The following is a 13,571-nucleotide window of genomic DNA, read 5'->3' as shown; positions in this document are numbered from 1 at the left end:
GCCATCCCACAGGCCAGGCGGCGGCTGCCCAGCAGAGGGCCCCCTAGCCCTGGCTGAACCACACTGCCCGCAGTTGCCAGAGGGCCTCCCTGCCTGCCCAGATGCCAGGTGATGGGCGAAGGGGCCTGCCTACCATGCACACCCAGAGGAACAGCCTGGGACCCTCTTGTCAGGTGTCTTCAGAGGCTCCACATCAGGGCTCTGAGGAACAGGGATGAAGTTTTACAACGTGCAGCCTTTGATGGTAGATGATGACCCTGGGGCAAGAATGCTGGGCTCCAGTCCTAGCAGTGCCATCACTAGGAGTGCCATCACATGTGACTTGAGCAATTCCTTCCCCTCCCAGAACTCAAATCCACCCGCACTGTGGACTAGAAGATTCTCAGCAGTTCCTCCAGCTCTGCCAGTCAGATCCGAAGTCTTCCTTGCCCATCTCTGCCAGCCTCTTAGCAGGCTCTCATGGGACCCCTGCTGGGCTGTGCACCCTGCTGTGCGTACCCACTGGGAGAAGCTGACTCCTTGGTCGTGTGGCTACTTCTGTCTCCAGGATGCTGGGGGCCTTGGCCACATCAGAACTGGGCCATCCCTGCCCTGCAGTCACCATGGCTACTGTACCTCCTGTGTCCCCGCGTGCCACCCTCAGAGAGAATAACTGTCAGCAAGGCTGGCCCCGAGTTAATGGCTCATTATCCAGGGGCCTTCTTTACCTCCCACCTCCCCATGCAGAGCCAAAGAATTCATTCAATTTCAGCGAATTTGTACCCTTCAAAAGATATCCCTTGGCCGACTGCAGTGTTGAGCCCCTGCTTACCCAGCCCCAAGAGGCAAAGTGCTATGTGGACCCAGCCCAACCTGAGCCCCAAGTCCCGAGACCCAATCGCCACGAGACTGCGTTGAGGTTATTGAACCTTGTCTGTAGAATTCCTGCCTGCCTGGTAGCATCAGGCCCACAATGAGCATGGTAAGTGTCAGCTGCTTTTATGAAATAATGATAATAATTATTATTCAGATTCCCGGCTGCCATAAGCCAGCAATGCCAACATCGGCACCTTCTTTTCAAAGTTTCTGCTTTTCCAAAGCAGTCCAACATGATTCCAGCACCCACACACCCAGACAGGTGAGGCAAGCATCCTTTAGCCTGCTGGTTCCACAGGCTTAACCCCAGGGCCTGAATGTGAATTTCAAAATACCCTTTGTCATTTCCCCCTAGGGAAGAGGCAGATTCCCAGAAACAGAACTCCCTGCTATCCCAGAGCTCCAAACCGGAACACAGGTGAGGCCCAGGGATACATTTGTTGTGAAGCAAATAAAGTTGTAAGCTTCGGGGCTGCTCACTTGCTCCTACACCCTTCACAGCTCTGAGAGGGTCCCTGTCCGTGGATGAGGGGATCAGCCGGACTGTGGACTCACTGCCGCCCTCTCGTGGTCTCTCTCCGAACTGTCCCTCCTGAGGCTCCTTGTGTGCTGAACACAGCTGGGCACCAAATTAATAGGACTGTACTGGACCAGGTGATTAATCCCCGGTGGCCATTCACCAAACTATCCTTCCAGCTCCTCGTGTGCTGGACATAGTTAGGCATGCTAATTAATGCAACCTCCCAGTTAACCACTGGACCAGGTATCCCTCTAAGTAAATGCTAGAACATGGTGTAGCTGTGACTCAAACACTGGCCAAAGAGAGTATGTTCTGCAGGTGCAGACGCGAGAATGAACTCGCAAGTGATTTTCATGCTTCCCCACTGACCCTGTCTTTCTATCCCATATCCTTGTTTATTCCTTTCTGCTTGGACAGTGTTTCATCAAGTGGAACAGCTATACTTCTAATCACAGCAGGATTATTACCCTGTGACTACAATGCATGTATTAATGACCCTTCCCCAAACCTAACAGCCAAAAAGGCCCCTGGGGAAAGGCCATAATAAGCCAGAATTCTCGTTGCAAAGATACCTTCCGCTCATAATCAGCTCTTGGGTGGTAGGAATAGCAAGGAATGGCAATAATTAACACATGAATGTTTAACAGCATTTGTTTCTCTGATTCCTGGGCTGTGCTGAACAGTCATAAAAATTGTTTTCTCTCTGAAGCATAAAAATGTTCTGAAATCACCTGGTGGGTTCACAGATGTGCTGATTAACTGTGGCCTGGAATGTCACAATGACCACGACCAGGCTTCACTCTTGGGCAGTTGAAGTTCCTGGCTAACTCTCGGTTACAACAACCTGAGTGGGTGGCCTGAAGTGAGGTCAAGTTTGACAGACGGTCTAGCAATGCCTGGGTACAGAGATTATTCCCACTCTCCTTAAAGAGACCTTCCTTAAAGAGGCCTCCTCCTCCCTAAGGAAAGTGCTAAATCCAGTCCTTTCCAAGCCCGATGGTGGTGATTAAGCTGCCTACCTGCTCAAAATGCAGCAGTTTTTCCATGACAGTGAGCCGAGACCCACTTGTGCACTGATTAACATTGAGACTCCTGGACTCTACCCGGAGAGTCTGATCCCATGAACCTGGAAAGCGGCATAGAAATCCATATTTGAATAAAGCATCCCAGATGGTTCAGGTGCATGTGTTTGCAGAGCCTATGTAGCGAAATAAGGGGGTCACAGCTCGGCAAATGTCAGAGCTCAAAAGCAGCTCCACAAGCCCAAGAGGCCAACTGTGTTTAAGGGGGTACTCAGTGGAAAAAGAGAAAAGGAGAAGAGTAACAAGCTGGGTGGCCTCCAGCATTCCTCCCTCACTTCCATCAGAGCCACTCTGCTTCTATTTGTATAGCAGAAGGGCCAAGAGCAAGGCCCTACGGCCTCCCTCCATGAGTTCAGGTTACTTACAAGCTGTGTGACCTTGGGTAAGCTACTTCACCTCTCTGTGCTGTGGCTGCCTCCTCTGTAAAATGGGATAATGATTAAAAAGAGTAGTTATCTCACAGGGCCACTGTGGGGATTAAATCAGTGAACATGTCCAAAGCATTTAAGAACAGTTTTAGGAACACACTAAGCATTTATTCTTGCATACTAGCTTTCATAATATTATCTCTTATACATAGTAATGAGGCAGTAACATTGTATTCACTTTATTTGTTGTAAGGTGTAATTTGGAAAATGAAGGTGCCATTGTTTTTTAAAAGCCTCATAAGTAGTGTATCAGTCCAACCAACTCATTTTATGGATGGGTAAACTGAGGCCCCAGGGAGAGAACAACTGGTGGAGGTCACATGGCAAATGGAAGCAGGAAAGGAACCCACCCAGATCTGATGGAGCTTAGTGTTCATGGCGCCCCAGCCCACTGCACCTGCTGCCTCCCTCAGGAAGTCATCTCCAGATGATGGCAAGGTTGGCCTTGCCTCCTGCCACATCATGCAGGGGCTGGGACTCCACCCCATGGGACTCACATGGGCAGAATTTCTCAGTCTCTCCTTCGCCCGCACTTCCATTGGCTTCAAGCACCATGACTATTAAAAATAAGCTCATGTCCTGGAGGTGTTTATTTCTATAGTTTACTCTTAGGTTTCAATTTGCAAATTTCTACAGAGTTCAGGCGTTATTAAGGAGCTCAGGACTGATAGCCAAGAGGACATTTTCTATTAGCCCTTCTCCAAAAATATCAAAAAGAGGCCAGGATGGCACTCACCTCTTGCACTGCTCCCGCACATCACAGGGGCAAATAGATATTTGTGTTCGAGAGGATGATGACCAGCGGCTGGGACTGGGACCGGGACCGGGTGCCCTCTCTGGACTTCCAGGCCAGCTCCCAGCACGTGGCCTGCGGTAGTCACACTCCAATACTTGGTTCTTTCTCCTTGTGTAGTCCCCATCCACGTTGCAGAAGGCTTGGTCTAGGCGACCTATGAAGGAAGTGATTATTATGTAGTTTTAAAGATCGTGGCCTCTGGCTTGGGTGCTCTCTCACTCGTGTGCATTGACCTTCAGAGTAGATTCTCCAACCCCAGTTAAGTCTTCAAATACTGCAGCCCCCAGCTGGCATCCTGACTGCAACCTCAAAAGAGACCTCCGCTAGAATCACTCCACTAAGCTGCTCCCAATTCCTGACCTACAGAAACTGTTTGTTATAAGTTGCTAAAGTGTGGGGTAATTTAATACACAGCAAAAGGCCGGATGCCATGGCTCACGCCTGTAATCCCAGCACTTTGGGAGGCGGAGGTGGTCAGGAGTTTGAGACCAGCCCGGCCAACATGGGTAAACCCTGTCTCTACTAAAAGTACCAAAATTAGCTAGGCATAGTGGTGTGCGCCTGTAATCCCAGCTACTCAGGAGGCTGAGGCAGGAGAATCACTTGAACCTGGGAGACAGAGGTTGCAGTGAGCTGAGATCGCACCACTGCACTCCAGCCTGGGCAACAGAGTGAGACTCTGTCTCAAAATAATAATAATAACAATAATATGCAGCAAAAGGTATAACTAAGATAGAGGTTGTGAGGGTTTGAGAACCATGTCCCAAAGCAAAGAGACAATGTCTAGAAGAAAAGAGAGGCTTCGTTAACTACCAGGGAGCTGAAAAGAAGGGATAAGATGTCCTCAGACCCATGTGGCATGATACATTCTGATGTGTGAGGGTTTTGACAAAGGAGCCAAAGATGAGAATCTGGATCCTACCCTAGGGCAGTCCATTGTCTATTGAAAGAGACAGACAGTAAACAGGAAATCAAACCCAGTGTGATAAGAACACAACACCTAACCCAGGCATGGGAGGGAGGAGGGTGATCAGGCAAAGTGTCCCAGAGACGGGGACTCCTGATCCATTTACATGCACTCAGTACTAAGCCAGGCACCTCCAAGGAGAAGAAATAGATAAAACCAAATCCCTAATGCCAGGGAGCTCACATCAGTTGTTCCCAACCCCAGTTGCACACTAGACTTACCTGGAAATGTTAATAGCACTAATAAAAGTCCCAATGTCCAGGGTCCAACTCCAGACCAACGAAATCAAAGCCTCTGCCTGAATATTGGCATTTTCAAAAGTCTTTCTAGGAGATTCTACTGTGTAGTTAGGTTGAGTGCCATGACTCTAACTGAAGGAGCAACAACAGCATCACCACCCCTCCTCCATACACACACACACTCACTCTCACACACTCAGTCACACACTCACACACATTCTCTCTCACACACACACTCTCACACACTCAAACGCACACACCCACACACTCTCACACATACACTCTCACACACTCAAACACACTCACACTCACACACACTCATACACAGACACTCACACACACACACTCATATGCCGTGATTAATAACTTTGGTAATTTCCACGTGCGTGATGCAAACTGCAAGTTCTGAGTGTGTGTGAAGAAGGAAGACACCGTGTGAGTTGTGGTGGCCTCGGGAGTATCTTTCAGCACAGCTCTGCAGTTCTGGGCTCCACCCAGCTGGACACTGCGCTCTGTGTTCTTGTTTTGTTTTGAAGACCGAATCTTGCTCTGTAGCCCAGGCTGGAGTGCAGTGGCACTATCTTGGTTCACTGCAGCCTCAACCTCTCCATCTCAAGCTACTCTCCAACTCAGGTTACCCTCCTACTTCAGCCACCCCCCACCCCAAGTAGCTGGGACTACAGGTGCACACCACCACACCCAGCTAATTTTTGTATTTTTTTTTTTAGAGACAGGGTTTTGCCATGTTGCCCAGGCTGGTCTCAAACTCTGAGGTCAAGCAATCCATCCACCTCAGCCTCCCAAAGTGCTAGGATTACAGGCATGAGCCACTGCGCCTGGCCTCTGCATTCTTCAGGACAGGGTGGAGGTCAGGACAGGAGTAGCAAGCCAAGTCCGAGAGTGGGCATCTGGGACTGCTAAAGCCTCAGAATTGGTCCTAGGAGCCACGGGCAGGAGTAAGCTTGCAGCTAAGGATCCAGTAGCCCCAGCCATGGGGGAAGGAAGCAGAAGCCGTGGGTCAGACAAGGCCTGGAAGAGGATGAGTGTCCTTAAAAATAAATAGAAGGGAGGAGAGAGGCACTCACAGGCACTGGACACTCTGCTAACACTGCACATTCCGTGTCTTGAGTTATTCCTACTAGAACACGTGGGTATTCTTATCTCCATTTTACAGAGGAGAAAACAGGGCTGAAAGAGGGTCAACCTGTGGGCCTGAAATACCCATAGGCCATGGAGTGAGGTTGGTGCCAGAGCTGTGCTGAATAAACCAGGCTGTGAATGCCCATGGCTGCCTCAGGGTCTACTCCTGAGGCCCACCTGAGCACCCCAGAGGAAGATCCAGAGCCAGCCAAAGCTGGTTGGGAGAGGCTAGGCAGGGCTGGAGTGTATGGGTATGTCCTGGGAATCTAAAGGGGTTTGGGACAGAATGTGCTCTCCTCCTCCATCCCCTCCCAACCCCAGAGCTTCAGGAACAGCAACGGAGCAATTCCTCTGCCCTGTCTACTTCCCTCCTTGCCCCATCCACCAAGTGCCAGCTAGGCAGCTATAATTCATGATGGATCCATTCATTCCTTTACTCCTTTGTTTACTAAATACTCACTGGCACCTATGACAGGCTGGGCACACATCCATGGGCACAGTAGAAAAGAAAGCATGACTTCTCAGACTGTGGTGCTGAGGGCTGGCAAAGAGGTTGGCAGGAGGTGAGAAAGAACATCTGGGAGAAAGGACTGAGGTCCTGCTCCTGGGGGATAACACGGGATGACTCCTCAAGGCCCAACAGCTTCTCTATGGCCACACAGCCAAGGGGCTGAGAAAGTCAGTGATTTAGGAAGTGAGCAAAGCCATAAATCAGGGAAGAGGGTGGAGTAGCCCAAGAGGTAGGGGACAGGCAAGGCTGCCTTTCCAAGACCACGTGGCCTTTTTAAACTTTAGAATCCTAGTTCCCGGCAGCATGGTCATAAAACTCTTTAAATGATCTATTGTAATGGTATGGGATCCCATTCCAGAAAAAGATCCGTAATTCTTGGTCACTGGGGAAATGCCCTAGAAAGATCAATAAGGGCAGGACAGAAGTCCAAACGGGTGACTCTGAAATGCTCGGCATGTAGGAGTCCATTTGTCTTGTTGGTCTTCTGTCCAAAAACAATGCTTTCCTTCTACAATCCCCTCCCCTTTGGCCTGCTCCTAATTCTTCCCACATTCCCCCAAATTTCTCAATTTTACCAGTTAGGAAGGCAAGGACCGCGATGAGGTTGAGGGGGGTGTGGAAGAGAGGATGGGGAGATGGAGGAAGGAGAGGATCAACAAGGCAGGGCCACGAATGTGTGCTTCTCAGTGGTGCTTTTCATTTCAGTTCATCGGGGCCTTACTGTGTCATGTACAGCTAAGTCCCTTGAAATTCAGGGCCTCAGTTCTCTCATCTGAAAATGCTGAGTGAGGAGTGGCAGGTGGGTGAGATTAGGCTAGAGTATGCAGCATGAAGGCAAAGTTTCAGAGCCAGAAAAACCTGTGTTTGCGTCCAGTTCCCAGCTGTGTACCTGAGAAAACTGCCTACAGCTGGGACTCATCTTCCATCCCTGCCAAATGGGAGTGATGTCTACCCACGAGGTACACAAGGTTCCATGTGTCAAGCCCCCAGCAGTGTGTCTGGCACAGCTGGTGCCCATATTCATTGATTCCATTATGTGAGGGCAGTGTTGGTTCCCTCCCTACACCCATGATGGTGTCTAAGGTCACCCCTGAACTGGGGGTTAGAAGGAGCACAGGTCTGTGCCTAAGGGAAGGCAGCCTCCAAACAGCCCTGAGCAGATGTGGCTTCCAGCTACAGATGGGAGTCAGCCTTCTGGGAAGGTGCCACCTTTGAACCTGGGCAAGGACAGGAGCCAAGTGTAGGGAACAGAGCACGAAGCAGTCTCCTTGGTCACAGCCTGAGTGGCAGGCAGGAGAAGAGACACTAAACTGAGGACGTCATGGGGTTCTGTTCCCCAACTTCCTCTCACCTCTTACTGCCCCAAATCAGTAAAGATAGGACAAAAATGCCCAACCTAGCTGGCACCAGACAGAAGTTGGGAAGTTGGCTTTAATTGCTTGTCTCTTCTTTGGAGCCAACTCCTCTTCATTCTGTCTCCAATGGCCTCAAAACTCTTAACTATTTTGAAATTAAGAGATATTTTCCTAAGTAATCCTTGGCTCAAAAAAGAAATAAAAACAGAAATTATGCATTATCTAGAAAGTAATGAAAAGGAGAACACTCCACATCAAAGCCTATGGGACACAGCTAAAGCTGTACTCAAAGGACATTTTATAGCACTCAATGCCTCTATTATTTCTTGTGAAAAGCTAAAAATAATTGTACTAAGTAATCAACCTAAGAAATTAGATAAAGAATCATAAAATAAATGAAAAACAACACAGGAGAGTGATTTAATGAAAATAAAAGCTAAAATTGATGCAATCGAGAACAACAAAAATATTCTACTCTTACTCTTACTAGTTTCTCTTCTTCCTAAAGCAGTCCTGCCATGCCAGCACCCTCATCGTTTATACCCATCCCCAAGAATCCCATGCTAAAATTTAGCTTGAAAATTCCATTACTTTGTAGAATGATCAACAAAACTATTTCATATAATGCAAAGAGCACAAGACCAGACAACAGGATACATGTTCCTGGAGCCAAGTTCACCATGTTCACCTTGGCCGAGTCACTTCCCTTCCCTGGCCCTCAGGTTTCCAGTTTGAACAGAGGCTGGGGCTACCAGCTGGTACTGACAGATTGTCAGTTGAACTCCATTCATGGCCAAAACTCTTCAGAAGTAAGAAGTCACCCTCCCATGGGTAAATATTGACAGGCCTTTTTCTGGAGATGATGGTGCTGGTGAGTGATGGGAGCTATTCCAGGGGTCTGCACCATAGGAGGTTGGCAAGGGAGGCAGTGCCAAGTTGGAAGGATAAACCCAGAAACTGAAGGCAGCCTGGAGCAGCTTCAAGCTTGGACCCGGCTAGAGTAAGCAGGAGTGTAGGTGTGATGGTACTAGGGTCCTTTCCCTGGTCTCTTTTTAAATCTGGTGGATTCACTCCCTTCTGAGACTCATTCATCTTCTTCTTCTCCTTTTATTTTTGTAAATGCTCATCTCTCTTCACACTATAACTCTGCAGGCTCAGTACCCAGTGGGAGCAATAATAATAAGTGGAAAGAAGCGTTCTCCTCCTCAGTCTTAAGGTTCTAAGATCAAGGACAACTAATGCTAAGGGACAGACTGCCTACAGCTATGACCAACTAGCCTTGGAACCTGGTCCATGGAGAAGCTTCTGTCCCTGCTTTCAAGTCAAAATAATGATGACTCAGTTCTTCCAGGCTCTAGCCTCTGGAGGTGACTTTTTAAGAAATCTTGAGGAGCACTGACAGGTGCTTCTCTTTCAGCACAGAGTGACTGCAGAGTTTCACCCTGATCTTGGTCAGACTGAGCTCCTAGAACCATTGAGAACTCTCTGTGGAGGTCTGTTTAAAGAAAAGTAGTCTGATTTTTTCTGTAACCTCATTACAATACTACCCACTATTAAGCTGAATTTTCCCAAACTCCTCCTTTTACACAGGACACTGAAAATCAGAAATAAAAATAAGATGTGCTTTCCCCTTATTGCAATGACAAGGGCTGGGCAGCCCTCTTGATCTCTGTGGTTTACGTTACCACATGAGCTGCTTCCTGGAAGCCCCAGGCTTGGTTCTTTTGGTGACTGTGAGTTTTGTGGCAAATGAGGATGCCTCCAAACCTACTGTACACAGAGCACCCACATCCTGCCTTGTTAGGGACTTGGGTCTTTATCTTAAGTGTGAAAAGATTTTAAATATAGGCTGCCATGATCAGATTTGGGTTTTTCAAAGACCATGCTGGCTTGTGCAATGGGATTGGAGGGTAGTAGAGTGAGTGTGAATAAGGGGATCCCAAGTTCTCCGGCTATTGCAGAAGTCCAGGCCAGAGGCAGTAATGGCCTTGACTTGGATGTGGGCAGTGAGACTGGGAGGAAGTGGACACCTTCAAAAAGGTGGAATCACCAAAACTTGGTTTTGATGGGCTTTAGAGTATAGGTGAAAGGGAGAAATAGAAGATGACTCCCCATTTTCTGGCTAGGGCAACTGGGTGGTGCCCAGTCATTGAAATAAAGAACTAGGGAAAAGGAGCAAGGATAGAGGTAGGGGAAGTGACAATGAATCTAGATGGGACATGCTGAGTTGGAGGTGGCAGCCATTATCCAAAGGAGTTTCCAAGAACATGGGTGTGTGTCTAAAGCCAAAAGAGACTGAGCAGGAGACAGAAATAAAAGCAGCATCCAGGAAAGGAACTACCCACTACTGGAGAGTCATTGCTTGTCAGTTTTGTGTGTCCTCATCTTGCTTTTGTATGGCGGTTGAACACTCTGGGTATGGCCGATGAACCAAGAATTAGAGGGACAGCCACAGAGTTTTGGAGCCACAGAGCTGGAGGGGGCATGGATGGGGTGGGTGGGGTGGGCACCTGTCTGTGAAAAGGCTCAACATCTCCAAAAGGGTGCAGTAGCTTGAAAAGGCGTGTTCACTACATTAACATAAATTTACATGTGAAAATCTGTAATAATTGCTGTGTGCTGTAATACAGTCATCTAAGCAAGTGTGGAGATGCAGATAACAGACTCTATGGCCTTACTGGGGAGGGTGCATGGCCCCCAGGAGGGGTTGGGTCTCTGTCTCAGAGAGCAGGGTGACATGTTCCTGCCTACGGGCAGAGAATGTGGGTTCACAAGGCCTTGTGCAGGGGTTGCACTCTCAGATGCTTCTGGAAGCTGGTGACATGAATGAGCCCAGTGTGCAGAGTGGTAATGATGGGAACCGGCAGCGGCCATCAGTCCAAAGGAACATGCCAGTGTGTGCTCCCAGTGTGAATGGGGGCTCAGTGTGACTAAGCCCTTTGTTTCCTTTTTTTAAAAAAATTTAATGTTTAATTTTATTTTGAGACAAGACCTCACTCTATTGCCCAGGCTGGAGTGCAGTGGCACCATCACAGCTCATTGCAGACTCGACCTCCTGGGCTCAAGCAATCCTTCCACCCATTAGTTGGGTGTGGCACGCACCACCACACCGAACTAATTCTGTTTAGTTTTTGTAGAGACGGGGTCTCACTATATTGCCCAGGCTGGCCTCAAACTCCTATTCTCAAGCCATCCTCCCACCCTCAGCATCCCAAAGTGCTGGGATTACAGGCATGAGCCACCATGCCAGGCTACCCTCTGCTTTTTCAAGAAAACTTAGGAATACAGAATTGTGTGTGAATTCTTCCAACTTTTAAATATTGGGTCACTTAAAAAATGGGTAATAATTAGAAAGACGAATCTGTCTGGGAACTAAATGAGTCTCATCCACAGGTCAGATTTAGCTCACAGGTCATCAGTTAGAGATCTCTACTCTGGCCCAACCCACCTGCTGTACAGATGCAAGAACTCAGGTTCTGAAACAGGCCTGGAAAACCTCAGGTCACACAGTGAGTTACAGGCAAAGTCCAGACTCAAATGCAGATAGATGCTCATTTCACTGCTCTGTGCTACCCCACAGCTACTACCTCCCTCTGGAGGGCTATTTAAAGAGAAGGGATCGGAATTTTTCCATAACCCCACTACAGTACTAGCTTCTCTCAAGCTGAATTTTCCCAAACTCTTCTTTTTACACAGAAGGACTCTGAAACCCAGAAATTAAAACAAGATGTGCTTCCTCCCCTATTGTAATGACAAGGCTAGGGCAGAACCCAGGCCTCCTGGTTCCCAGTCTAGCCTTGCTTTTACCAGTTCTCTAAGTACTCAAAGCACTCCCTGGGGCAAGGGCTATATTCAGCTTGTAGTGAATTGCTGAAATACTCTGTTCCTAAGCATATCCGACAATCCAAATTATCATACCCAGGACCAGCCCCATAGGCTACATCACCTTAAATGTTCTCTCCACAGGGCCTGACTTGCCGGCCTGGCAGGTCGCTTCTCTTCTCTGATGAATGATAAACACAACTGCAGCAGGCACGCAGCCCCACCAGCCAGTTCCGATTTGTCTGCTAATTGGAGCCTGGGCAAGGCTGGCATGATGCCGTCTGTCAGTCTGTTAGTGAGCAGTGTGGGAGAGAAGAGCACAGAACACAGAGTTCAGGAAACCAGACTTGGGATTGTGGCTGACGAGCAGATTGGCTTTGAGGAAAAGACGAATCTCCCTAAGCCTCACTTGACTCATCTGTGAAGTGGACATTATGAAGCTTGCCCCATAGGTTTTGCCAATGTCCATAGTCAAAAAGGGGGTTGGAGCCTAAAGGGGGTGAAATCTGAGGTCTTGGCTTATAACCTTTAAATGATCCCCATTACCTACGTGCTAAAGTCCAAAGTCAGTTCCAGGCAGGTGTGATCTGACCCCAGCATCCTGTCCCACCCTCCCTCCGTTCTACCTTCCTCCCCTCTCTTGATAGAAACAACTGACATTTACTGGATGCTTACCCTGTGCCAGACGCTGTGCTAAGCACTTTATGTTCATTAACTCACATCTTTCTCCCAACATTCCTATAGGAGGCACTGTTATAACTTAACAACAAAAACCAGCTTGGGAAGCTGAAGGAACTGGCCCAAAGATCCCCACTCGTGAAAGGATTGAGATTGGAACCAACTTCAGCTCTAGAGGTTGGCTCTGACATTTTGTCAACTGAACTCCATTCACGGCCAAAACTCCTCAGAAGTTTAAGAGGTCACCCTCCCATGGGTAAATATTGGCAGGCCTTTTTCTGGAGATGATGGTGCTGGTGAGTGATGGGAGCTATTCCAGGGGCCTGCACCATAGGAGGCTGACATGGGAGGCAGTGCCAAGTTGGAAGGATAAGCCCAGAAACTGAAGGCAGCCTGGAGCAGCTTCAGGCTTGAGCAAACCTAGTAAATGATCTTCAGGCTCCTACCTGCCACATCATTCCACCTTCAGGTGTGCTGTGTACCCCACCTGACTTATCAGGAATTCCTTTCTCAAATGTACTCTCCTGCCTTCACCCTTTTGCTTAAATGTTTCCGCTGCATGGAAAGCACTATGAGGGAAACTCTTGCTTGAGGTCCAACTTAGATTGGTCCCACCTCCCTGGGATGGCCAACCCCTCCCTAGGCAGGCAGACTCTGTCTTCTCTCTCCACTGGGCTGCCATGGCCTGCAGGCGGTGGCCGGAGGTAATGCTGTCACACTGCCCACACAGTGTCGAGGCAGACAGGTTGTGATTCCTGTTAGTACACTGGACCATCTACAGTTACAGGCTTCATCTCCTCAAATACTGGAACATCCTTGAGAAAGGTCTTGTTGTACTCATCTTTATATCCCTGAGCCACAACACAGCACTCCCAAACCTAGCAAATACTCTGTAAATGCTGAAGGAGGAAAGAAGAAAAGGAAGAAGGGAGCAAGGGAGGAGGGGCATGGAGGGAAGAGGAGGGAAGGGAGGAAGTAAAAGGAGGGGAGAAGGAAGCGGGGAGGGGAGGATAGGAAGAGAAAAGATGGAAAGGGGAGGAGAGGGAGGAGGAGTCAGGAAATGGGGCAAAAGGTGGAGGGGGGAGAAATAAATTTGTGATTGCATTTATTTAGTGAGGAGTCAGCAAACTATGGCCCTCTGATTTGGGGCAATATTCAGACTATGGCATATTTTTATA

The sequence above is a fragment of the Macaca thibetana genome, chromosome 16, assembly GCF_024542745.1.
Source record: "Macaca thibetana thibetana isolate TM-01 chromosome 16, ASM2454274v1, whole genome shotgun sequence".
Classification (NCBI taxonomy): Eukaryota; Metazoa; Chordata; class Mammalia; order Primates; family Cercopithecidae; genus Macaca; species Macaca thibetana.
The sequence above is the reverse complement of the archived record's forward strand: the minus strand, read 5'-3'. Positions refer to the sequence as shown.